This window comes from Schistocerca serialis, chromosome 8 (assembly GCF_023864345.2).
Source record: "Schistocerca serialis cubense isolate TAMUIC-IGC-003099 chromosome 8, iqSchSeri2.2, whole genome shotgun sequence".
In the NCBI taxonomy this organism is placed as follows: Eukaryota; Metazoa; Arthropoda; class Insecta; order Orthoptera; family Acrididae; genus Schistocerca; species Schistocerca serialis.
The window spans coordinates 308,793,449-308,820,646 of record NC_064645.1 but is presented as its reverse complement, the minus strand read 5'-3'; positions in this window follow the sequence as shown (position 1 = coordinate 308,820,646).

Sequence of the window (27,198 nt, the reverse complement as noted above, 5' to 3'; positions counted from 1 at the left end):
ACCAGCTTTCCAGTAACTTCATGATAGAAGGTCTGTGCTTTCTTCGGCCGCAGTGGCCGAGCGGTTCTAGGCGCTTCAGTCCGGAATCGCGCGACCGCTACGGTCGCAGGTTCGAATCCTGCCTCGGGTATGGATGTGTGTGATGTCCTTAGGTTAGTTAGGTTTAAGTAGTTCTAAGTTCTAGGAGACTGATGACCTCAGATGTTAAGTCCCATAGTGCTCAGAGCCATTTGAATCATTTTGAACTGTGATTTCTGCCAATTCTCTACACTCGACTCCAGCTCGTTGTCTGTGCCGAAACGTTGTCTTCATAGCCAGCGGTTTATCTGAGCAGAGATCAAACTCAGGACGAGCCAATTTCGGGCTGTGTTGTGGGTGACCAAACACTTCCCATCTTCATTGCCCCTGCAGAGTGCGGCCGAGAATTGTCATGAAGAATGAAACGCATGACATTTACGTGGGCTGCATGACACCAGGCGAAATCTCTCACCAGGCCCTCATACTTCACGGGAGACAATATTTTCTAGACATCTTCACGTGCTCACTGTGCGCTCCGAATTGAGAAGAGCGTCGTGCAGCGATTGACGAGCATACTAGAGACACTACCTGACACATCTGTTCAAATCTTCATCGGATTTTCACTGTGGTTTCCATTTCGCGCCGATCGGAACTTACTTTTCAGATAGCCCTCGTAGCTTAAGGCCGGCTTCACACGAGGCCACTTTGCTGTGCTCCTCAGTGCTTCGCCAGCAGCGCTTCCACTTTGTTATTGGAACTGCTACCGGAAGTGAATGGCGCTCCAAACGCTCATTAGTGGTGCTGAAAGCTGTGCTCGCTTTGTGTAAAATACTGAGCGTTAAGTGGAGGATATTTCATTAAATTTTGAGCAATATTTAGCGTAAATTACAACAGAAACTTGTTGCCTTTTGCGTAATTTCGTCAGGGAAAGAGATAGGTGTACGTTTGAGAGCACAGTTTGTGTTGTTACACTAGAGGATGAGATATCAGTAGACAACTCTCTACCTGCAAATGCTACTAAATGCATCCTAACATTATTTTATGATTAATTCATGAATGAAGGGTCATATGAATGACTTAAATGTACATCAAATTTGAAATCTGGATTAACATGCAACTAAAATGTTTGCTTGAAATACGACTTTTCACTCACTTAATTTGTAAGATACTTTAGGCATTGCAATATTTCCTATATTACTGATACTAATGGAAATAAAAATTAATTTTCTTACCGATTAACTTTTTAAGTGTTGTGGACATGCCAGTGCAAGGTGTTTCGAATTTCGGTGTGATGATAGAATATCACGCGTTCTTTCTTACGATCTCGTGTTTCAGATACCACATGGCAGACCACTTTTCAATCAGAATGACAAAATCTCCTGCACTGATCTTTGGGCAATGTATTCCCGTATCCAGCGCCGTTGTCTACGACTGTGCACGACCAAACTATTCTCCTTTGCAGTGGGTACTGTGCTAGGAACAAACCGGCCCAGACTCTTGCTCGTGTGGCTGTGGCGCAGTCTGAACGCTGCTATTACGCTGCTTGCTTAGTCACGAGTGGGACCGTTTTTTGTAGTCGCCTCTCGCGCCGAAGCAGAACAGTGAGACAGCCAACAGGGCCACAGTTCATTGGTTGCGGCTGGGTGTGGAAACGCTCATACCGTACGTGTTGTTGTGTTGGGTGTGTGCTTAATACCAATGCAAATGCGTTGCGCTGCATAAATGTCTAGTACGTACTTAAAACATTCTACAGCCTAGTCGCATAAATATTTCTTTACTTAAGAAAAACCGTTCGACAGACTTTGCTATCATCTTCAGGTCTTAAAAAATCTTTTTCTTGTGAAACGTGTTCATTCTACATTGGAGCTCACGCCGGGTTTTCATCATCATCATCATCATCATCATAATCATCATCTAAGACTGATTATGTCTTTCAGCGTTCAGTCTGGAGCATAGTCCCCCTTATAAAATTCCTCCATGATCCCCTATTCAGTGCTAACATGTTAAGCCTATTACTTCAAAATCATTCTTAACCGAATCCAGGTATCTTCTCCTTGGTCTACCCCGACTCCTCCTACCCTCTACTGTTGAACCCATGAGTCTCTTGGGTAACCTTGCTTCTCCCATGCGTGTAACACGACTCCACCATCTAAGCCTGTTCGCCCTGACTGCTGCACCTATAGAGTTCATTCCCAGTTTTTCTTTGATTTCCTCATTGTGGACACCCTCCTACCATTGTTTCCATCTACTAGTACCTGCAATCATCCTAGCTACTTTCGTATCCGTAACCTCGACCTTCTTGATAATGTAACCTGAATCCACCCAGCTTTCGCTGGCATACAACAAAGTTGGTCGAAAGATTGAACGGTGCACAGATAACTTAGTCTTGGTACTGACTTCCTTCTTGCAGAAGAGAGTAGATAATAGCTGAGCGCTCACTGCATTAGCTTTACTACACCTCGCTTCCAGTCTTTCACTATGTTGCCATCCTGTGAGAATATGCATCCTAAGTACTTGAAACCGTCCACCTGTTTTAACTTTGTTCCTCCTATTTGGCACTCAATCCGTTTTGGAGATGCTAATCTTCATACCATAGTGCTTACATTTCCGATCTAGCTCTGAAATATTACTTTGCAAACTTTCAATCGAATGTGCCATCACAACTAAGTCATCCGCATATGCAAGACTGTTTATTTTGTGTTCACATATCTTAATCTCACCCAGCCAGTCTATTGTTTTCAAGATATGATCCATAAATAATATGAACAACAGTGGATAAAAATCAGCACATTATAAAAAGTGAGGTGTAACATAAAATGAACACGTTCCACAACAAAAATATTTTTTAAGACCTGAAGATAACAGCAAAGTCTGTCGAAACCGGTTGTCTTATTTATGCGATCACTGTGATCAAGTAAAACAAATCGCTCCTTCGGTCTTTTCAAAATAATGAAATTCAGTCTAGTACGTAAGCCCTATGTTGTTTCCTCATTTGTCTCGTGCCAAGGAGCTCCGTGTCCAACATATGCTCCTCATACAACGTAGGCCATAACTGCGAAGATATGAGGTTTACGATCAATGTTTATAGGAATTGTTTTCCTCCGCAATTATTTGAACCTCTTTTCCGGACACCTTGTATAAATAATGAAGATGGTGTTACTCCTACCTACATTTTGCGATTGTGTTGACGTGTTAATCATTTGAATATCCACGCATGTATCACATTTCCAATTTGCGGTTCGTTGCATGAGCCTTTCATAGTGTCGCTATTTTAATGTCCCTCCAATCCCTGTACGCAAGCTGTACATCTCGCAACCAGCCATCTCATATACTGCGGCAACAAAAATCGTGGAGTACCTCATATTATCGTTTCGGACCTCCTTTTGTCCGGCGTAGTCCAGCAACTCGACGTGGCATGGACTCAACAAGTCGCTGGAAGTCCCCTCCAGAAGTACTGAGCCGTGCCACCACTACTGGCGTCCGTAATTGCGAAAGCGTTGTCCGTGCAGGAGTTTGTGCACGCAATGAAGTCTCGATTATATCCCATAAATGTTCGATGCAATTTACGTCGGGTAAATCATTCGCTCTAACTGCCCAGAATGTTCTTCAAACCATTCGCGAACCACTGTGGGCCAATGACATGGCGCATTGTTATCCATAAAAATTCCATCGTTGTTTGGGAACATGAAATCCATGAATGGTTTCAAACTGTCTCCAAGCAGCTAAACATAATCGTCTGATCGGTTCAGTTGGACCAGAGGACCCAATCCATTCCATGTAAACACAGCCTGCACCGTTATGGAGCCACACCAGCTTGCACAGTGCCTTGTTGACAAGTTGGGTCCATGTCTTCGTGGGATCTGCACCACACGAGAACCCTACCATCAGCTCTTACCAACTGAAATCCGGTCTCATCTGACCAGGCCACAGTTTACCAGTCGTCGATGGTCGAAACGATATGGCCACGAGCGCAGGAGAGGCGCTGCAGGCGATGTTGTGTTGTTAACAAAGGAACTCGCGTTAGTCGTCCGCTATCATAGCCCATTAACGCTTCATTTCGCCACACTGTCCTAACACATACGTTAGTTGTACGTCCAACTTTTGATTTCTGTGGTTATTTCATGCAGTGTTGCTTGTCTGTTAGCAGTGGTAACTCTTCGCAAATGCCGCTGCTCTCGGTCATTAAGTGAAGGCCGTCGGCTACTGCATTGTCCGTGGTGAAAGCTAATGCCTGAAGTTAGGTATTCTCGGCACACTCTTGACACTTTGGATTTCGGAATATTGAATTTCCTAACGATTTTCGAAACGGAATGCCCCATGCGTCTAATTCCAACTACCATTCCGCATTCAAAATCTGTTATTCCCGTCGTGCGGCCATAATCACGTCTGAAACCTTTTCACATGAATCTGCCCTTTTGTACCTTATGTACGCAATACTGCCGTCATCTGTGCTCATCACTATCCTGTAACTTTTGACACCTCAGTGTATTTCTTCATTAGTAAAGGTCGTGAACGCCGCTTATGTGCCGCAGAGGTTAGTGTATCTTTCCACCGTGCCCGTATCCAGTGTCTCCAGCGCCGGAGAGCCGCTGGGGTCTGGAGCGGTGCCGTTTATTTTTAGCAGGTCCGGCGCCACGCCACCACACAAAGGGGCATCCTCCGTCGGCATTCCCTGGGCTGGCTCCAGCTCGCTCCTATAGTCTCGCCTTTATCGCCTCTCACGCCATTCTCTCGAACGTGACACAATAATAATAGCTCGGCCTCTGTATGATTTAAAAAAAAATGCAAGCAGGTCGGACGGCTTATACAAATAACTATCTTAATAAGTGAATGCAGTCTGCGGATGCGTTCAGTTATGATGGAACAGTGATGCCTCAGCTATTCAATCCAGGAGGGCATTCCTAACTCACTTGTCAGACCAACCACAGGAAATACATAGGTCTTTTGATAACAAGTGTTGGGCCAAAGTTTGTGTTGTGGATTGGCAGGAGCCAACCCACGGGGTTTGGAGGAAGCCTAAAGGCACGCGTTTAAGCTCACGCAGACTAGCGTGAGGTCTGGAACAGGACAAGGTATTTAGACTTCAGAAAAAAGGTGGTACTTGGTGGAATACTTAACTTTAATCCATTAATGTTGAACGTAGCTCTTGTCTGTACATTATTTACAATATCAATAGCAACTGATAATGGCGCCTTGCTAGGTCGTAGCAAACGACGTAGCTGAAGGCTATGCTAACTATCGTCTCGGCAAATGAGAACGTATTTTGTCAGTGAACCATCGCTAGCAAAGTCGGTTGTACAACTGGGGCGAGTGCTAGGAAGTGTCTCTAGACCTGCCGTGTGCCGGCGCTCGGTCTGCAATCACTGATAGTGGCGACACGCGGCTCCGACGTATACTACCGGACCGCGGCCGATTTAAAGGCTACCACCTAGCAAGTGTGGTGTCTGGCGGTGACACCACAGTTTGATTGACTATTGCGTCAGTACTGATTTTTTCCATTGTTATGTCCTCACTTCTCTTTTTCGTATTCCTTGGTTTCAAGCTGTCTCCTGGCAGGCTTTCTCATACTTTCATTTACGACCACACAATTCAACAACGAGTAAGCCAGTGACTCCTTTTAAAATGAGCTTAAGTGTTCATACAAAATTATGAACCTGGTTTCTACCCTGAAATATGCACGGAGCAGCCAAATCAATGTACCCACTCCCTTTGTTCGACGTCAACGCGGAATAACCCCTCACAGACGACAGGAGGCAGCACTGGCAGTGGAGGGTATACAAACCGTATCGGGCGGATGCACTCCACTCAACAGTACAGTCGTTGTCCACATGTGGAGACTTAGCGATTTATCTGACGTCCAAAAAGGCATGAACATTGGCTTTTGGACCAAAGGTGGAACCATTTCCCAAATTCCTAAGCTTTTAAAGTTTCATGTGTCGCCGTTGTTAAAGAATACCGTGTATGGTAAAATGACGCTATACAAAACCGACGCCGAGATCACTAGTGCATCATCGGCCATAGATGACAGCGGTGAACGACGGCTACGGAGATGTGTACGGGCGAATAGACGTGCAACTATTGAGCAAAGATCGCCCAGGTTAACTAAGGGGCTACCAACAGTGTCTCCTCAACAAATGTTAAGTGAACGATCCTGCTTATGGGATGCCGCAGCAGGCGGCTGGTTCATGCACCCACGCTGACTGCTGTTTATCGACAACGGGGCTGGGATTTGCACGCCAGTATCGTAACTTGACGCCCACTGAGTGACGACATGTGGCCCTTTCAGATGAATCACGTTTTATGCTCCATCGCACAGACCGCCGTTGGCATGTACGGCGTGAAACTTCTGAAAGCAAACATCCTTCATGCGCTATGGTCTGAGGAATGTTTTTAGTAGGACTCCCTGGGTGATCTCGTCATTCTGGAAGCCACAGGCGATCGGTACAGTTATGTATCTGTCCTTGGGGACCACGTCCACCTACGTGCATTTCGTTTTTCCTCGGGATAATGGCATCTACCAGCAGGACAACGCAACGTGTCACACAGTTCACAGTGTACGTGCGTGGTTTGAAGAGCACTAGGATGTGTTTTATCGTACACATACCCCCCATGAACCATGGACCTTGCCGTTGGTGGGGAGGCTTGCGTGCCTCAGCGATACAGATAGCCGTAGCGTAGGTGCAACCACAACGGAGGGGTATCTGTTGAGAGGCCAGACAAACGTGTGGTTCCTGAAGAGGGGCAGCAGCCTTTTCAGTAGTTGCAAGGGCAACAGTCTGGATGATTGACTGATCTGGCCTTGTAACAATAACCAAAACGGCCTTGCTGTGCTGGTACTGCGAACGGCTGAAAGCAAGGGGAAACTACAGCCGTAATTTTTCCCGAGGGCATGCAGCTTTACTGTATGGTTAAATGATGATGGCGTCCTCTTGGGTAAAATATTCCGGAGGTAAAATAGTCCCCCATTCGGATCTCCGGGCGGGGACTACTCAAGACGATGTCGTTATCAGGAGAAGGAAAACTGGCGTTCTACGGATCGGAGCGTGGAATGTCAGATCCCTTAATCGGGCAGGTAGGTTAGAAAATTTAAAAAGAGAAATGGATAGGTTGAAGTTAGATATAGTGGGAATTAGTGAAGTTCGGTGGCAGGAAGAACAAGACTTCTGGTCAGGTGACTACAGGGTTATAAACACAAAATCAAATAGGAGTAATGAAGGAGTAGGTTTAATAATGAATAGGAAAATAGGAATGCGGGTAAGCTACTACAAACAGCATAGTGAACGCATTATTGTGGCCAAGATAGATACGACGCCCACACCTACTACAGTAGTACAAGTTTATATGCCAACTAGCTCTGCAGATGACGAAGAAATTGAAGAAATGTATGATGAAATAAAAGAAATTATTCAGATTGTGAAGGGAGACGAAAATTTAATAGTCATGGGTGACTGGAATTCGAGTGTAGGAAAAGGGAGAGAAGGAAACATAGTAGGTGAATATGGATTGGGGGACAGAAATGAAAGAGGAAGCCGCCTTGTAGAATTTTACACAGAGCACAACATAATCATAACTAACACTTGGTTTAAGAATCATGAAAGAAGGTTGTATACATGGAAGAACCCTGGAGATACTAAAAGGTATCAGATAGATTATATAATGGTAAGACAGAGATTTAGGAACCAGGTTTTAAATTGTAAGACATTTCCAGGGGCAGATGTGGACTCTGACCACAATCTATTGGTTATGACCTGTAGATTAAAACCGAAGAAACTGCAAAAAGGTGGGAATTTAAGGAGATGGGACCTGGATAAACTAAAAGAACCAGAGGTTGTACAGGGATTCAGGGAGAGCATAAGGGAGCAATTGACAGGAATGGGGGAAATAAATACAGTAGAAGAAGAATGGGTAGCTTTGAGGGATGAAGTAGTGAAGGCAGCAGAGGATCAAGTAGGTAAAAAGACGAGGGCTAGTAGAAATCCTTGGGTAACAGAAGAAATACTGAATTTAATTGATGAAAGGAGAAAATATAAAAATGCAGTAAGTGAAACAGGCAAAAAGGAATACAAACGTCTCAAAAATGAGATCGACAGGAAGTGCAAAATGGCTAAGCAGGGATGGCTAGAGGACAAATGTAAGGATGTAGAGGCCTACCTCACTAGGGGTAAGATAGATATCGCCTACAGGAAAATTAAAGAGACCTTTGGAGATAAGAGAACGACTTGTATGAATATCAAGAGCTCAGATGGAAACCCAGTTCTAAGCAAAGAAGGGAAAGCAGAAAGGTGGAAGGAGTATACAGAGGGTCTATACAAGGGCGATGTACTTGAGGACAATATTATGGAAATGGAAGAGGATGTAGATGAAGATGAAATGCGATATATGATACTGCGTGAAGAGTTTGACAGAGCACTGAAAGACCTGAGTCGAAACAAGGCCCCCGGAGTAGACAATATTCCATTGGAACTACTGACGGCCGTGGGAGAGCCAGTCCTGACAAAACTCTACCATCTGGTGAGCAAGATGTATGAAACAGGCGAAATACCCTCAGACTTCAAGAAGAATATAATAATTCCAATCCCAAAGAAAGCAGGTGTTGACAGATGTGAAAATTACCGAACTATCAGCTTAATAAGTCACAGCTGCAAAATACTAACACGAATTCTTTACAGACGAATGGAAAAACTAGTAGAAGCCAACCTCGGGGAAGATCAGTTTGGATTCCGTAGAAACACTGAAACACGTGAGGCAATACTGACCTTACGACTTATCTTAGAAGAAAGATTAAGGAAAGGCAAACCTACGTTTCTAGCATTTGTAGACTTAGAGAAAGCTTTTGACAATGTTGACTGGAATACTCTCTTTCAAATTCTAAAGGTGGCAGGGGTAAAATACAGGGAGCGAAAGGCTATTTACAATTTGTACAGAAACCAGATGGCAGTTATAAGAGTCGAGGGACATGAAAGGGAAGCAGTGGTTGGGAAGGGAGTAAGACAGGGTTGTAGCCTCTCCCCGATGTTGTTCAATCTGTATATTGAGCAAGCAGTAAAGGAAACAAAAGAAAAATTAGGAGTAGGTATTAAAATTCGTGGAGAAGAAATAAAAACTTTGAGGTTCGACGATGACATTGTAATTCTGTCAGAGACAGCAAAGGACTTGGAAGAGCAGTTGAATGGAATGGACAGTGTCTTGAAAGGAGGATATAAGATGAACATCAACAAAAGCAAAACAAGGATAATGGAATGTAGTCTAATTAAGTCGGGTGATGCTGAGGGAATTAGATTAGGAAATGAGACACTTAAAGTAGTAAAGGAGTTTTGCTATTTGGGGAGCAAAATAACTGATGATGGTCGAAGTAGAGAGGATATAAAATGTAGGCTGGCAATGGCAAGGAAAGCGTTTCTGAAGAAGAGAAATTTGTTAACATCCAGTATTGATTTAAGTGTCAGGAAGTCATTTCTGAAAGTATTCGAATGGAGTGTAGCCATGTATGGAAGTGAAACATGGACGATAAATAGTTTGGACAAGAAGAGAATAGAAGCTTTCGAAATGTGGTGCTACAGAAGAATGCTGAAGATTAGATGGGTAGATCACATAACTAATGAGGAAGTATTGAATAGGATTGGGGAGAAGAGAAGTTTGTGGCACAACTTGACCAGAAGAAGGGATCGGTTGGTAGGACATGTTCTGAGGCATCAAGGGATCACCAATTTAGTATTGGAGGGAAGCGTGGAGGGTAAAAATCGTAGAGGGAGACCAAGAGATGAATACACTAAGCAGATTCAGAAGGATGTAGGTTGCAGTAGGTACTGGGAGATGAAAAAGCTTGCACAGGATAGAGTAGCATGGAGAGCTGCATCAAACCAGTCTCAGGACTGAAGACCACAACAACAAACAACATACACCCCTAGCCACATAATACCCCAGATTTAAACCCAACCGAGGATCTGTGGGACCAACTCGATCGGACTGTTGACGCCATGAGCTTCTCACACAAGAATCCTAGTGCAGCCAGGCACGGCACCGGAGTCCACAATCCTGTCGCTTCCTTCCAGAACCTCACTGACTCTCTTTCGGCACATCTCGCAGCGGCCAGCGTTGCAGAATAAGAAGGTGGTTATTGAGGCTTCTGACAGATGGTCACCGATGTATTCCCACATACTGAGCGCCACCAATTAACATCGCAATCGGACAACAAATATGTTATGAAGATTTCAGAACTTGCACAAAGCGCAACGAACAATTTGAGGGTTACCCTAAAACAACTCAGCTGAGATTTGAGTTAGAATGTGATTGCAAAAACCGCAATCTACTTTGGCTCAAATAAGATAAATTGGGGCTTACGGGCTCAATTTGTACAGGACAACTGAGAGCTTCTGAGGTGGGGACAGCAATTTCCCTTAACGACCTCTCCGCCACCACGTATCTCGAGGTACTCCATTTACATCGCCTTACCTGAACTGCTGAAACGTTTTTAAAGAAGATAATTGCAAGTGCTGCTTGCATAGATAACACAGCCCCTGAACGGGTGGTAATATAAGTGATTGGAAAACAACTTGGTATGAAGCAAACCTTATACATTCATACATGGAGTCACGGAAAATGTGCTGAAATTTGGCGGCCGCGGTGGTCTCGCGGTTCTAGGCGCGCAGTCCGGAACCGTGCGACTGCTACGGTCGCAGGTTCGAGTCCTGCCTCGGGCATGAATGTGTGTGATGTCCTTAGGTTAGTTAGGTTTAAGTAGTTCTAAGTTCTAGGGGACTAATGACCACAGCTGTTGAGTCCCATAGTGCTCAGAGCCATTTGAATTTTTTTTTGCTGAAATTTGTGAACAAAGTAAAATGTGCATGATAATCCTCCAGAGACTAAATGTATAATAAATGCACTATAGTGTGCCAATACTAGGTCAGTGGTCATAATGTTCTGGCTGATCAGCCACCACACCATAATGTTCTGGCTGACCCGACACCGCACTGACGTGTGAGCCGTGGCTGGCTCATTTTATGCGTTGGATTAAACCTTGATTGCTATTCTGTGTTTAGTCTCCTGCGGTTATCGCGATTCTGCTGTTATACTCTCTCTCCGCGAGTGGCAGCAGCGGTGTGTATCGATATTCGCAAGTTGTACTGCCTTTGTACTGGCGCTGATAGTTTCCAGCTGTGCTGTGTGTGAGCAGTTGGTCGGTTGGTGTGGAGCAGCCAGGAAATCTCCGCGGCGCATAGTTTGGCCGAGGCCGCTGGCGGCGTCCACGCGCGGTCGAAGTGTGTGGTGCTTTTCCCATTGGTACGAGGTCCGTGGCTCACCGATCCTGGACACGAAAGTTGAGTTTTCACTTAATCTACCAGCAAGTCGGGACTGTTCACATTGTGTCGTTTGGATTCCGTTGTCGGCTGTTGGGACATTCCCGCGAGCAACAACATGTTTTCAAGTTGGCAAATTTTAACCACCCTCCAGTGGAGTTTAACTGTAGTTGGTTATTTTGAATTGAAGTGCACCAGTGGAATCTTCTGCCTTGTGGACGTTAACGTTCCGGTTACCTGCCCTGGTCGTTGACGCCGACTGGTGTGGCCAAGCGGTTCTAGGCGCTTCAGTTTGTAACCGCGCGACCGCTATGGTCGCAGGTTCGAATCCTGCCTCGGGCATGGATGTGTGTGATGTCCTTAGGTTAGTTAGGTTTAAGTAGGTCTAAGTTCTAGGGGACTGATGACCTCAGATGTTAAGTCCCATAGTGCTCAGAGTCATTTTTTTGGTCGTTGACGTAAATTCAGACAGTGTATTTTCCTCATTGTGTTGTCGCTGTCCAGCACGGTGTGCAGTTTGACAGCTCAGTGTATAATTGGTTGTGAGCGCCAATACCTTCTACGTTGTTCCATTGATCTACCTGTTGCGTGCTGGTCGGGTGGAGTGGAAGTTATCTTGTCGGTGGGTCCGTTGACTGTCTGTCGGTTGGGTTGTCCTCGGATCGACAGTGGTTGGACCGACTGCCTGTCTCACCTAAGCGAGCGTAGTGTTTGAATTCCAGGCCGACTCTCGGGAACTTAACTTCTGAGCTTCGTTGAGTGTACTGCCATTTCTTATTTGTTCTTATTGTTTGTATTTGTATGGTTTCTAGCCGATTTTTAAATTAAGGTTGTTTTGCCTTTAGGACGTAATATTGTTTGGGCCTTCAGGCTAATTTAAAGAACTGTTTTAAAGTAAGGCCTTTGGCCTTTTGTCTGGAACCTCGCGACCGCTACGTTCGCAGGTTCGAATCCTGTCTCGGGCATGGATGAGTGTGACGTCCTTAGGTTAGTTAGGTTTAACTATTTCTACGTTCTAGGGGACTGATGACCTCAGAAGTTAAGTCCCATAGTGCTGAGAGCCATTTGAACCATTTGAACCATTGGCCTATTCAAATTTTATTTTGGTTTGAGTCTTAAGTGATGGGCCTTCAGCCGATTTTTAAATTAAAGGTGTTTTGCTCTTAAGGTGTCAGATTGTTTGGGCCTTCAGCCTAATTTAAAGAACTGTTTTGAGGTAAGGCCTTTGGCCTTTTGTCTGGAACCGCGCGACCGCTACGTTCGCAGGTTCGAATCCTGCCTCGGGCATGGATGTGTGTGATGTCCTTAGGTTAGTTAGGTTTAAGTAGTTCTAAGATCTAGGGGACTGATGACCTGAGAAGTTAAGTCCCATAGTGCTCAGAGCCATTTGAATCATTTGAACCTTTGGCCTTTTCAAAATTTATTTTGGTTTGAGTCTTAAGTGATGGGCCTTCAGGCGATTTTTAAATTAAAGGTGTTTTGCTCTTAAGGTGTCAGATTGTTTGGGCCTTCAGCCTAATTGAAAGAACTGATTTAAGATAAGGCCTTCTGCCTTTTAAATTTCTGATTTTGGTTTAAGTCTTAAGTTATTGGCTTTCAGCAGATTTTAAATTAAAGTGGTCTTGCCCTTAAGGCATGAGACTGTACGGCGCATTCATCCGGTAATCAAGTTCCAAATATTATTGCTGGGCGGCCCCGGTGGCGGTGCGGTTCTAGGCGCTCCAGTCCGGAGCCGCGCTGCTGCTACGGTCCCAGGTTCGAATCCTGCCTCGGGCATGGGTGCGTGTGATGTCCTTAGGTTAGTTAGGTTTAAGTAGTTCTAAGTTCTAGGGGACTGATGACCACAGCAGTTGAGTCCCATAGTGCTCAGAGCCATTTGAACCATTTTGAATCATATTATTGCTGTGTTTTTTTTTATTTTCTTGGCTCTTGCAATGTTTGGTCAAATAAATAAAGTTGTATGTTCGAGTGTAACTGACAGCCGCTTATTTTGGCCCTAATTTAGACTACCTGTCCTATCCTGCGGGTTTAGCAGGGCGTCTCAACGTGTATGCTTCGTAGGCCAGGTACATCCTAAGTTTCACCATGGAGACTGTTTGCAAATAGTCATGATACTGTGTACAGTCAAGCAACCTTACCGTCTGGGGCGCCAACCTCGCTGATAAGCAACATGCCTATCAGGGCAAAGTGCGCTGTAGGCAGGGCACTGTTTCCCTCGACTACTTCACGTTATCTCGCACCGCCACTTGAGTATCCTTCGGTGGATGATTACTTAGGCAGCTGCTGGACCATGGTGGAGCAGTTACATCCCCAGGACTCACTCCAGCCACACCTGCAGCTCGCTGTATGGAATCATTATGCTGGCCGTGAGCACCTGTCACTGGCAGTACTCAGGACTGCCGTCTGACACTCGCATGTGCTACGCCACGCCGCACGTCAGCGCACTGGCAGCTATCACTGTCCGAGACACAGCCTCTGCCGATGCCTGACGTCCCAGGAGTACCATCATCTGAAGGCATTACTCCGAGCGCCAGGTTGGATCCTAAAGTCGATCATTCTCGCCTCTTGGGTTTCATCGTGTAGGCAACAGGTCTGTTTATACTTCAGTAGTGTGGTCGCGCATCAATCTGTACTTGAGTTCTGTTTCCTACATCGCTCCTCAGTATGAGGACACGTCACTGTCATGTCCCTGAAATCACTGTAGTTCGAGTCTGGTCTTGTCTGACTCATAGCTACGTATCTTTCTTCAAGACGCCATACCACAGGTCCGATTGAAGCTCACTTGAATGTCCCACATGGTATAATACTACCCCCTCCGTCCTGCTGCTGCGCATGTTTCGAGCAGCCATTTGACTGGACGGTGGGATATGTAGAGACGAACATCGACCTTGATTCATAGAATGCGGTCAGCCTCTGACTGATCCACAACTACACCCACTCATGCACTTCCTTGCCCGACTGAAACCGACGTCCACGCATGTTTTTCTTCAGGTCGCCAAAGGTGTGAAAATCATATAGTGAATGATCCGGTCGATACGGACGATGTTAGAGTGTTTCCCGCCGAAACGTAGCCTTTGTCCAATTGACAGTGAGGGGGTGGGCGTTATCGTGCAACAGGATGCTTCCATCCTACAGTATTCTTGGGCATTTTGACTTTATGGCCGCGTTGCAGTTTCTGTAAAGTGACTTCATGGCGCTGCGCATTGATTGTGGTTCCACCCTCGGGGAGCAGAGGGCCCCTGTCATCGAAGGATTAGCTCATTAACACTGGTACACACTACTGGTGTAAAGTTGCCTAGGAGTGGAAGGATCGGGCAAAATACGGACTGAATATCATTCGTATCAATATTTTTACTAACACTCCTCAGGAAAAGTACCTTACCAATCAGATCACCACGGCCTTGACATATTAAGGCAAAACCATCCAATTAGATAAAACTGTTTAAGAACAGTTACTAATAGTCGATCAAAGAGTCTCTTCAAAGATTGTTTTCCTTTGTTGAAAGGATAAACGATTAAGTGCAAAACTCAAGAATGCCCCAAATAACAGTGTTTTACACCAGAAGAAGAACATGATAGGAAAACTGTCTTCAAAACAGTCAGACAATAAACATGTTTAGAATGTGTTTGACTAAAATACATCAAATAATTGAAGTTTACCTAGAGGGAGCCCATTAAAACGAAACGAAACCAATTAAAGCTGCTTGATATGAAACCTCCACGTATTGGGCAACGTAGTCTGGTCGAACGGTGCTGAAATTACTTAGGGCAGACCTGAGACGCTGCTGACCACACTCCTGCATTTCTAAGGAAACAGTGGATACACGCTCCTAAGGCAACATGCAATGACAGCCTGATGAACAGGGAGGTACCCTTTAAATAAGACGAGTAAAAAATTAAGTCCTTAGATTACACACTGGCAGTGTAGACAAAACAGTAGTGATACATCGCTAAAAGATAACAAGGTAACTGGCCATGGCACCCTCCTCACTTACACCTAATTGTAAAGACGTTCAGCGATCAACTGAGGTTCAGCTTCAAATCACGCCGTGAGGCGGGGACAGTAAATACTTACCGTCGCGCGGGAAAACATAGGTGGAGTGGAGACGCTGACAGCTGGCTGGCGAACCTCACTTACGTTAAACACAAGCTTGGTTTAAAAGTATAATCCATCGAAATACATACATACAAGATTTGGCCCCTTAAGATGCGCCATCTTGCTGGCTCCAAATAACTAAAGAAAGCGACTTGGCGGTTTAGTGCACTACGTACCATGCAAAAAATTTACATAACCGCAAGCAGTCCAAAACCCCAATAATTTAAAACATACAACCACATCACAACTCTATGACAGTTCCCGAACTGAAGGTATTATATCTCTTTATACGAGCGGCACGCTCCTCTGGTCACCTGGTCAGATAGAGGAACAAGGAACAACAACAACAACAGGAGGCTGGGCCGCGTCCTATACAGAAGCAGCAGGACACAACCACGCACAAAAAAAAAAAATGGTTCAAATGGCTCTGAGCACTATGGGACTCAACTGCTGAGGTCATTAGTCCCCTGGAACTTAGAACTAGTTAAACCTAACTAACCTAAGGACATCACAAACATCCATGCCCGAGGCAGGATTCGAACCTGCGACCGTAGCGGTCTTGCGGTTCCAGACTGCAGCGCCTTTAACCGCACGGCCACTTCGGCCGGCCGACCCAGTCACAATTATCACGCTCACAGCGGGGAGCAAGATCAGTCTTTACGAAAGCCATGTGATCCGAACACCGATGTAACGAACCAAACGTAGCTCACCGAACATCCAAAGCCGCTGTGTAGTGACAAACAGTGGATAAACTTGGAGTCGCCAGAAGATACGTGGATGACGACGACCCGTCGCCCGCCTCCAGATCTGGTCGGCCAAAGGAATAATGTGTTCACTCCCGTTTCCGGTACACGTCTCTCATGTGTGGAAGATACTCAGCCAGACAAACTTGTAAGTCACACGGGCGACGGAACAAACAGCCAGCTCGTTGCCCTGCAGACCCGCGCTGTTGGTGCTGCTTCAGTGTCTTTGCCCGGAAAAACGGCCTCAACGCCACTCGCGGCAAACGTGAAACGTCCCCTTTGAACAATTCTACATGACTGTGCTTAAACTGACACACAATATTTTGTTAGCGCAACGCAATCTGACTTTCAAAATTCCCTACAAAAGAATGGCCCTGACTAACATTAAACTATACCTTTCACAAATCACTTACCTCACAAAAATCTTCGCTGCTCAAGCTACTGCAATACAGCGAGCGCCACTACTGCCAGCTAAATAAAATATTCAAACTATGGAAGGCACTAACTACTGATAGGGATAGTTAGCAAATGAAAGATATTAATAGAGAACAAACAATGTATTTACCTTGATATCATCATATATAAATATAGCAGTTCATGACAAATTTCAAAACTCCGCCATCTCTCTCCCCACATCCACCACTGCTGGCGGCTCACCTCCAACTGCGCAACGCTACGCGCTGTTCACAGCCAGCTGCCTAACACTACAATGGCGAGTATTACAACAATGTAAAGCAGCCACAGACTGCACACAGCACAGCCAGTGATTTTCATACAGAGGTGGCGTTACCAATAAAAAACCTAAACTTTGGATTTCTTTGACAGTAGAGTTGTGGGATGTTTCCGCTGCTGGTTTTGCTGTTTGCGCTCGGGCTGTCTTCGGAATGGTTTCAGAGTCGTCCTGTTGCACGATAACGCCCGCCCCACACCGATAATCGGACAAATACTATGCTTCAACGATTTGGTAGGGAAACACTGCAGCATCCTCCTTACAGCTTTCACCATGTGATTTTAACATCTTTGGCGACGTAAAGAAAGACGCGCTTGGAAGTAAATTTCAGTCAAACAAAGAATTGCAGAGTGGATGAGGTTATGGTTCAAATGGCTCTGAACACTATGGGACTTAACATCTGAGCTCATCAGTCCCCTAGAACTTAGAACTACTTAAACCTAACTAACCTAAGGACATCACACACATCCATGCCCGTGGCAGGATTCGAACCTGCGACCGTAGTGGACGCGAAGTTCCAGACTGAAGAGCCTAGAACCGCTAGGCCACACCGGCCGGCGATGCGGTTATGGGCCCCTCAGCAGACGACCACGTTCTACGGCACAAGAATTCATAGTTTCGTCTCCCAGAGGGATAAAATTGTTAATGCCCGTCTGTGGTGGTTACTTTTGAATGGAACTATGCCATGGTCCCATTGTGGTGGGTGTTCGGTCTTCATTTGACATCGTAAGATCTGTCACAGAGTGAAGAAGCTTCTGACCTCCACATTCCATGATGACGTGTGGACACCTGACAGCTTATCGGTAATTCGTTGCTTCAGCATCCTTCAGCTGCTTTCCATAGATCCTCACGACAGTCGTACGTGAACGGCCCACTAGCTACCCGGCTTCCAGGATGTTCTTTCCCAGGTGATCGGCCTTAGCAGTCTGCCCTTTGGCAGTTGATTTGTATCAGCGGATCTCCCCATTTGCGACCTGTACCGTCACTAGGATGATTTATCATTCGTCTCTGATCCGCGTACACATTTTACATATCATGACACATCCCCCCAACTTCACTAGGCGGCGTTCATTCTCACGATGGATAGTGATCATATTTTAGGTCATTAGTGCAGAAAGGAAACACAAGCAACAACAGGCGACCTCTTTGACCGAGTACATACGACTAATCCCATTTCACTGGGACCCATCCGTCAGTTTACTTCTATACCTACACCACTGACCATTAAAATTGCTACACAAAGAAGAAATGCAGATGATTAACGGGTATTCATTGGACAAATATATTATAGTGAAACTGACATGTGATTACATCTTCACGCAATTTGGCTGCGTAGATCCTGAGAAATCAGTACCCAGAACAACCACCTCTGGCCGTAATAACGGCCTTGATACGCCTGGGCATTGAGTCAAACAGAGCTTAGATGGCGTGTACAGGTGCAGCTGCCCATGCAGCTTCAACACGATACCACAGTTCATCAAGAGTAGTGACTGGCGTATTGTGACGAACCAGCTGCTCGGTCACCATTGACCAGACGTTTTCAATTGGTCAGAGATCTGGACAATGTGCTGGCCAGGGCAACAGTCGAACATTTTCTGTATCCAGAAAGACCCGTACAGGACCTGCAACATGCGGTCGTGCATTATCCTGCTGAAATGTATGGTTTCGCAGGGTAGAGCCACGGGTCGTAACACATCTGAAATGTAACGTCCACTGTTCAAAGTGCCGTCAGTGCGAACAAGAGGTAACCGAGACGTGTAACCAATGGCACCCCATGCCGTCACGCCGGGTGGTACCCTAGTATGCGATGTCGAATACACGCTTCCTATGTGCGTTCACCGCGATGTCGCCAAACACGGATGCGACCATCATGATGCTGTAAACAGAACCTGGATCCATCCGAAAAAATGACGTTTTGCCATTCGTGCACCCAGTTTGGTCGCTGAGTACACCATCTCAGGCACTCCTGTCTGTGATGCAGCGTCAAAGGTAACCGCAGCCATGGTCTGCAAGCTGATAGTCCATGCTGCTGCAAACGTCGTCGAACTGTTCGTGCAGATGGTTGTTGTCTTGCAAACGTCCCCATCTGTTGACTCAGGGATCGAGACGTGGCTGCACGATCCGTTACAGCCATGCGGGTAAGATGCCTGTCATCTCGACTGCTAATGATACGAGGCCGTTGGGATCCAGCACGGCGTTCCGTATAACCCTCCTGAACCCACCGATTGCATATTTTGCTAACAGTCATTGGATCTCGACCAACGCGAGCAGCAATGTCACGATACGATAAATCCCAATCGCGATAGGCTACAATCCGACCTTTATCAAAGTCGGAAACGTGATGGTACGCATTGCTCCTCCTTACACGAGGCATCACAACAACGTTTCACCAGGAAACGCCGGTCAACTGCTGTTTGTGTATGCGAAATCGGTTGGAAAATTTCCTCATGGCAGCACATTGTAGGTGTCGCCACCACCGCCAACCTTGTGTGAATGCTCTGAAAAGCTAATCATTCGCATATGACAGCGTCTTCTTCCTGTCGGTTAAATTTCGCGTGTGTAGCACGTCATCTTCATGGTGTAACAATTTCAATGGCCAGTAGTGTATATCTTTAAATGACAGGCCACCCAACGATATGTTGCATGGGGTATTTCGTGTACCACTGTCACTTCCCTCCTTTACTGTTTTGGAAGAAATGTATTCGGACCTGCAAATACGGTTGGACTTCAGCTGTAACATTTATTTGAGACAGATTAAAATTTGTGCCAGACCAGGTAGCGAACCTAGATTTCCCTGTTTACACCAGCAGTTCCGATAAACACATTGGCTATCTGAATGTGCCTCCTGGATTGACACAGACTTCCACATATCTGATTGTCCACGTCCTGCACTCAGACGATTGTTGTGATTTCCGCACAGTGACAGACTTTATTATTATTATTGTTGATGTTGCAGCCCGTTTAGGCATGTAATACAGGGTGTTCCACTCGGAAGAGGCCCCACAGACAATAGTAGTAATTCCGCTGAAATAGCACCGTGAAATTGTTGATGTTTGGCGTGGCAACACTGCCCTCTGAAACGTCGTTTGTTGCAACTGTCTGTTTCCACGCGTCGCTGTGGCTGGAACCTTGTGGCTAGTGTTCAGTTTTTAGTGACAATGTATCGCTATTCTGTCGAAAAGCGCGTGTGGTTCCATTAAGACATGTCAGCGAATGTTTGTTGGTGGCCAACGTGTACGTCTAAATAGTGCATATAAAAGTTAGTGAACAAGATGGAACGGTGTTGGATGTCCGTGGCGTGGGACGACCGCCATTATTGGAAGAAAAAGTTACTGACGTGTAACAGCGATTATTGGCCTGTCCTGAAAAGTCTGTTAATCGTTTATCTCAGGAATGTGGAATGTCACAGAGCACATGTCACAGAGCTGCGATGGAAGCCAGCATGTATCCATACAGGTTTACAGTTGTCCAGGAACTGAATCTCAATTAAAGACAGACGCATTACATTTTGCCATTGATTGAAGCTATTTATTGCTCTGAGACCAGAAATATTGCAGTACACGTGGTTCAGTGATGAGTCACAGTGCCGCCTCTCTAGCTATGTAACCTCTCAGAATACGCTATTGTTGTGCAATAAAAATCCACATGAATTGGTCCAGCACCTCCTGCATTTGCAGAAGATTGACGTGTTCTGTGCACTATCACAGTGTCGCATCATGGGACCAACATTTTGCAAGTTACTGTATCAAGTGCAGTTTACATCAAAATGCTTAGGAAATTTGTGAACCAGTTGGACGTTGACGTACTTACCTTCAGCTGATACCAACAGAATGGCGCCACATGGCACACGTCTCGAATGACCATGGCTGTCATCTGATTTGACAGCACCTGACTTTTTCTCTGAGGTGGCCTAAACGGCAATGTCTACAGGAACAAACCTCACAACCTGGAAGATGAGAACATCATCCGTGAAATCCGGGCATGAACAGGGTATGACATGTTCATTTAACCCCGTAAGTGTAATGCAAGCAAATGTATGTTTGTGGGGCCTCTTTCGAGTGGGACATCCTGTACTATTTGCAGTGTCCGTGTTATACAGTCTACTGTTCGATGTCCTCCAGACATCCACGTCTAAGGCGGCCGTTCGCAGTTCAATAGAACGCACAATGTCTTCAATCATGAACGGGACAATGTCGCCTGGGACACTGATGAGTCAGTTAACATACCTTTAAGGTTCACTTCAAGCTTAGACTGTGAGCCCATTGTCACTTGACGGCAAGAATAGTTGTCAGAAAGGAAAGTTGCCTGTCGAACCGGCGTATAGTACAGTGACATCATTCGAATGTCAGACAGCTATTGTGAAACACAAAACTTTGAAAATTATCTCCTTCATTGAGGTTGCCAACCGTCAACCACACCAGCTGGTAACTGCTGCTTACAGGTGAATTGGGGAAGGGGAACAGGAGGACTCTATGGACAAAGAAAGTATGCAACTCTCTCCATATGGTTAATTTGGTTTCTAACCGTCCATTATTTTGGGATAATACACTCTCGCTCCCCCCATCCTCCATCCCAGAACCGTAGTCTGAGAAGATGATATGTAAGGAAACATCTGAAATAAAACATGGATCAGCAATATCGACTGTCTTTGCTGAGGAGAATATGATATGTGTCGTGGCTGATGATCGTTGTAGAAGAGATTAGAAGAGATCTGGTATCAATGGACGTCATACGGATGCAGTCACACTGATGCCTCTGTCACATTCAAGGGTAATTTGAAGGATGTGCATTATCGAGACTGGGTACTGCAAGATATTACCCAACCCAACAATGTCTCGTCGTTGGTTCCGTTTTTAAAGATGAGAATGCACGGACACATGCGCTTACAAAGTGCACACTTCTTCCAGAAGGGAAAAAATCGACCTAATGGAATCACCTGCAGCAGCTGCTGACAAAATCGATTGAGCATGCTTGGGGCCAGTTGAAACTTTGTGTCGTTACAGGTAACCGCCTCACACACTGAATGATCCCAGGAGGCTACCTTCGAAGATTGCGTCAGACTTGAGCCATGAAAAGGGGAGATCAGGCATGTCACAATACACGGGACGGAACAGCGCTATTTGGAATGCTGACCAGCAGCGTTCATTTCACAGATGTGCACTTCCGAACAAACTGCTTCTTATTTTATTTCACAGCTCTTTTTTTCTTTCGGCTTATTTTTTCATTGCTTGCTCTTTGTAAATCTAAGCGCACACAAGATCGCATTTTTCTTGGTGTCGCAATTTTGTTTTGTGCAGCAGGAACTGGCCAAGAATATTACGAGAGTTTAGTACTTTGCAGCTACTCTCCCGTGAGGTAAACATATCTCTACTGTGCGACGTGCAGCAGTGGTAAAGGCATTGGAATCGTGTTCTAAACGAGTATGTTTGAAATGTGCTTCCAGAAAGTCTGAGTTAATACGTAGTTTTCTAGAGAGATATCAGGCGAATGAAAAGTTGCTTCCTTGAATTATACTACATCATCTTACGCCAGCCGTCGTCAACAGAACCAGGACTTCGTTCCTGGTGAACCTAACGTCAGGGAGACAAAGTCGTTGGGTTCGTCTAGCGTACATTAAATACTGAATACTGCTAGTGATAGAGAATCGAGGAAGCAGTGGTTATTCGCACGAATTTCGGCACCATCAAAGTTGACCCACTCTTCACTGAAGTGTGATATGTGAAACGAGGAAACGTGGAACAGCTGATTTGACTGTTACGTGTGAGTTCTGCGGAATACAATGGCATGTACACCTGCTGTAGCTCGGATGACTCTTAACAGCTTGGCAGGGCGATAAGCTTAGACTCATGGCTGTGAGTCAACACGGCAGCACGACTTGAGGTGATTCAGGACAAAAAAAATGGCTCTGAGCACTATGGGACTCAACATCTGAGGTCATCAGTCCCCTAGACTTAGAACTACTTAAACCTAAGGACATCACAAACATCCATGCCCGAGGCAGGATTCGAACCTGCGACCGTAGCAGTAGCGCGGTTCCGGACTGGAGCGCCTAGAACCGCTCGGCCACCGCGGCCGGCGATTCAGGACAGCGAGGCAAGTTTCGCACCAGTGCAAGACCTGCAAACGCGCAAATAAGAGGCGCGATGGACCCATTGCTACGCGATGTAGCGAAGTGTGTCAACAAGGACAATCGGTATTGGGTTATGCGACGTTACTGACTCAATGTGACATCTGTCACATATCTCTATGGCACATTATTTCATTTTTCTGTGGCTTTTTCGCAGCTGTGTAGTGAGTACAGTCGAACAGTGTGCATGAGGAGGCGGCCCTGTGCTCACTACATTGAGTGGTGTCTCTCCGGAAGCGTCTCTATGACCTCCTTTGTCGGCAGAAAGTCGCTGAATTTCATTAGGTCGACTGGGCCTATGATGGGGGAATGGGCAATGGGCAGTTCATGAAGCTCGTCCCGGTATGCAACTATCGAAAGCTGGGCTGGCGTCTCCACCCCTGGTATTAGTGCGTGCCACAGCTTGCAGTTGTTTGGGCGATCATGCTGTTCTGGTCATATTTATTTAGCAACTATTAAGTGTTGTGATGGATCAACATTCCATATACTGGCTGACTAGCCTGAAGGATCCATCAGGCTGTCTAGCGAGATCAGCACTGGTGCTTTAGGAGCACATCACAGAGGTATACAATAATGGACTCGAACACAAGGACGCTGACTGTTTTCTAAGGAGTCGTTTGAAGGAAAACAGAAGTATGGATGGAATCTCAGTGAACGCTGCATTAAATGACGTTGTTGCTGAACCGAGCGATGATCACATATTGCTGAAAAAAACTACAGCAGTTTTGAAGGTGAGGAACCAGCTAAAGGAAATTCCTGTTAACAAAGGGGGCACAGTATAAGAGGAACTATGATTCCGTGGGATAGAAGTGATTTCCCTCAACTAGCTCATCTGCGGAAAGCTATTGTGAAGTAGTACCGTAATGCACCAACCTCTGATCACCTGGGATTCGTGAAGACCCTAGACAGAATGAGACGCAGTTACCACAGGCCAGCTATTCGTGAAGACCCTAGACAGAATGAGAAGCAGTTGCCATAGGCCAAAATCCCTACCAATCCCCTAGACTCGATACCAACTACTGTAAGGAGTGCCAGTCATGAAAGCACATGCCACAACTACCTCCAAGACACCTGGTACTAATCTTGTCTGCAGTAGCGCCGTTCCACCAAATTGGAATCAATATATGAGAGCGGCTCTCGGACCCGTAAACAGGAATCAGTGGATAATTTCTGCACTAACTGCCTCACCCATTAAGCAGTCACGAAAGCTGTGCCAAATGGCGAAGCTCTACAGATTGCACAGTTACTTGTAGAAGACATCATTTTGTGTCAGGGTGATTGCAATTAGTACATTACCCGCTAGACAACTGTTTACCGCCTAAAGGCAAATGTTCTCACAGAACGCTTTAATAGGACTTTGGCAGACATGATCTCGATGTATGGCGATGTCAGAAAGACAGAGACAACACTGGCCGTCATGAGATTCACATACAAAACATTGAAGCAAGACACTGCTGTCTTCTGCCTCATGGTCGCGAGGCCGAATCGACAGTGGATAAACTGTTCCCGTTTCAACTGGGCTATACTTGGAATAACTCATAAAACACTTCATTACTAGGACCGCAGCCCTCACGTGGATACTGAACGCCCAGTAGAAAGACAGAATACTGTATCATCAAGTACCGGCCAGTGAGATACAGCCCGCATTACTTGGAAAGGATTTTTGTACCTGTGCGAAAGGTGAGACTATCGCAAAGTTACTAAAGAACTATTCTGGGCCATGTCGAAGATCAAACCTACAGCAAAAAGACAAAAGCCTGAACATGAAGCCCTACTACAGTTCAGAGGCCCAGATTGCCAGATTGATAGTGAGAGGTACAAGGAAACCTGTGATTCACTCAACAGTCGGGAACCTCTGACGTCAAGGATTATCTTCGATGTTCATCATGCTGCAGGGGGTGTAACAATTCCGCAAGACTGCGGGGATCCACCTGTTCCACCACACAGAGGACCATTGACGAGATCCAGATCCTAGGTGCTGTAGCCGAGTTCGATAAGAACGTCTGAAACAGCAGATCGCTGTTGCTCTCGGAAAACGGGTAGTGCCGCGAGCTGGGGTGTATGTCCGTCCAGGAGGTCAGTTCTTTTGGCTTTTATGTCAGTGTTCGTAATAAATGGGCTTTCAATGCTAAGTGATGTGTTTCATTAACGACCTATTTTTGGATTTTGGACTTGAGTTTGGTTACAACGTAACAATATATCGGAGTTTACTCTTTTTAACACCACTGCGTAATCTCTCCCTCTATCCATAATTTTCATTAGCAGCTTGACTATAGTCACAATGATTAAGCAACACGCTAAGGTCGGTTATACATCTAAGTACGAGAGGAAGTGAATCCCTGGGTAATGGTCAAGACAGGTTTTACACTGAAACGTCAAAGGAACTAGTACAGGCATGCGTACTCAACTACAGAGATATGTAAACCGGCAGAAAACGGCGCTGCGGTCGGCAACGCCTACATAAAACAAGTGTCTGGCGTAGTTGTTAGATCGGTTACCGCTGCTTCAATGGCACGTTTGAACGTGGTGTAATAGTCGGCGCACGAGTGATGGTAGCGATGAAGTGGGGATTTTCCCGTACGACCATTTCCCAAGTGTACCGTAAATATCAGGAATCCGGTAAAACACCAGATTTCTGACATCGCTGCTACCGGAGAAAGATCCTGCAAGAACGGAACTAACGACGCCTGAAGAGAATCTTGCTGCAGATTTCGATGCTGGGCCATCAACGAAAACATCATCGATATGACTTTCGGAGTCGAGGGCCCACTCGTGTACCCTTGATGACTGCACGACGCAAAACGTTACGCCTCGCTTGGCCCGTTAACACCAAAATGGGACTGATGATGACCTGAAACATGTCGCCTAATCGGACGAGACTCGTTTCAAATTGTATCGACCGGATGGACGTGTACGGGTATGGAGACAACCTCATGAATCTTTCATTTCAGCGGGGGACTGTTCAATCTGGTGGAGGCTCTGTAATGGTGTGGTGCGTGTGCAGTTGGAGTGATATGGGACCCCTGATACGTCTAGATACGAATCTGACAGGTGACTCGTACGTAAAAATGCTATCTGACCACCTGTATCCATTCATGTTCATTGTGCATTCCGACGGACTTGGGCAATTTCAGCAGGACAATGCGACACCCCACGCGTCCAGAATTGCACAGAGAGCGGCTCCAGGAACGCTCCTCTGAGTTTAAACGCTTCCACTGGCCACCAATCTCGCCAGACATGAACATTATTGAGCATATCTGGGATACATTACAACGCGCTATTGATAAGAGAGCTCCATCATCTCATCCTCGTATGATTTATGGAGCCCTGCAGGATTCATGGTGTCAATTCCAACCAGCACTAATTCAGACAGTCGAGGCCATGCCACGTCGTGTTGCGGCACTTCTGCGTGGTCACCGGGGCCCTATAAGATATTACGCAGGTGTTCCAATTTATTTGGCTCTTCAGTGTATTAGTAACAGACAGCAGCAGGAGAAGTAGAACAGCGGTGTACTAAACTGAATTCTTGTGCATATTGATGGCAGCGCAGATGAATTCGTTGCCTCGAGCGTTTTTCGCGGTTATGACAGAAAAATCGTAGAAAATAAACCACATCGTCTTACTTGTTCGTAGTAACTTTGCTTAAGAAGCCAAAATGAACAGTACAGTCACATTAATGTGACCACCACCTGTTTTCAACGTGCACTAACCATTCACAGACGGTAGGTAGCAGCACTAACAGCAGAGGTCATACGATGTACATCAGGGGGTTGTGGAGAGAGGAGGAGGGAGCAGTTCAGCTATAGTCGTAATACGGATATGAAGCGATTTATTTGATGTGCTGAAGGACACGATCATTGGCTTTCAGGCCAAGAGTGGAAGCATTTTCTAAACGGATAAGTTTTAAATTTTTCGTCTGCAAGCATGGAAAAATGACAGTCCGAAATCGGTGCTGAGAAAAGGTGAACCAAGGGGATACAAACAGTGTCTCCTCAAAGACCTTTCGTTGAATGTTGCTGCACATGGGCCCCGCAGCAGGCGTCTAATTCATGACGTTCATCATGAACTGTGCATCCACTGTGTAACAACAGCTGACCTTAGATGAATCAAGCTTTATGCACCGTTGGTCAGACAGCCGTGGCTTGTACGATGTGGAACGTCTGAAAGTAAACACTCCGCAGAATTTG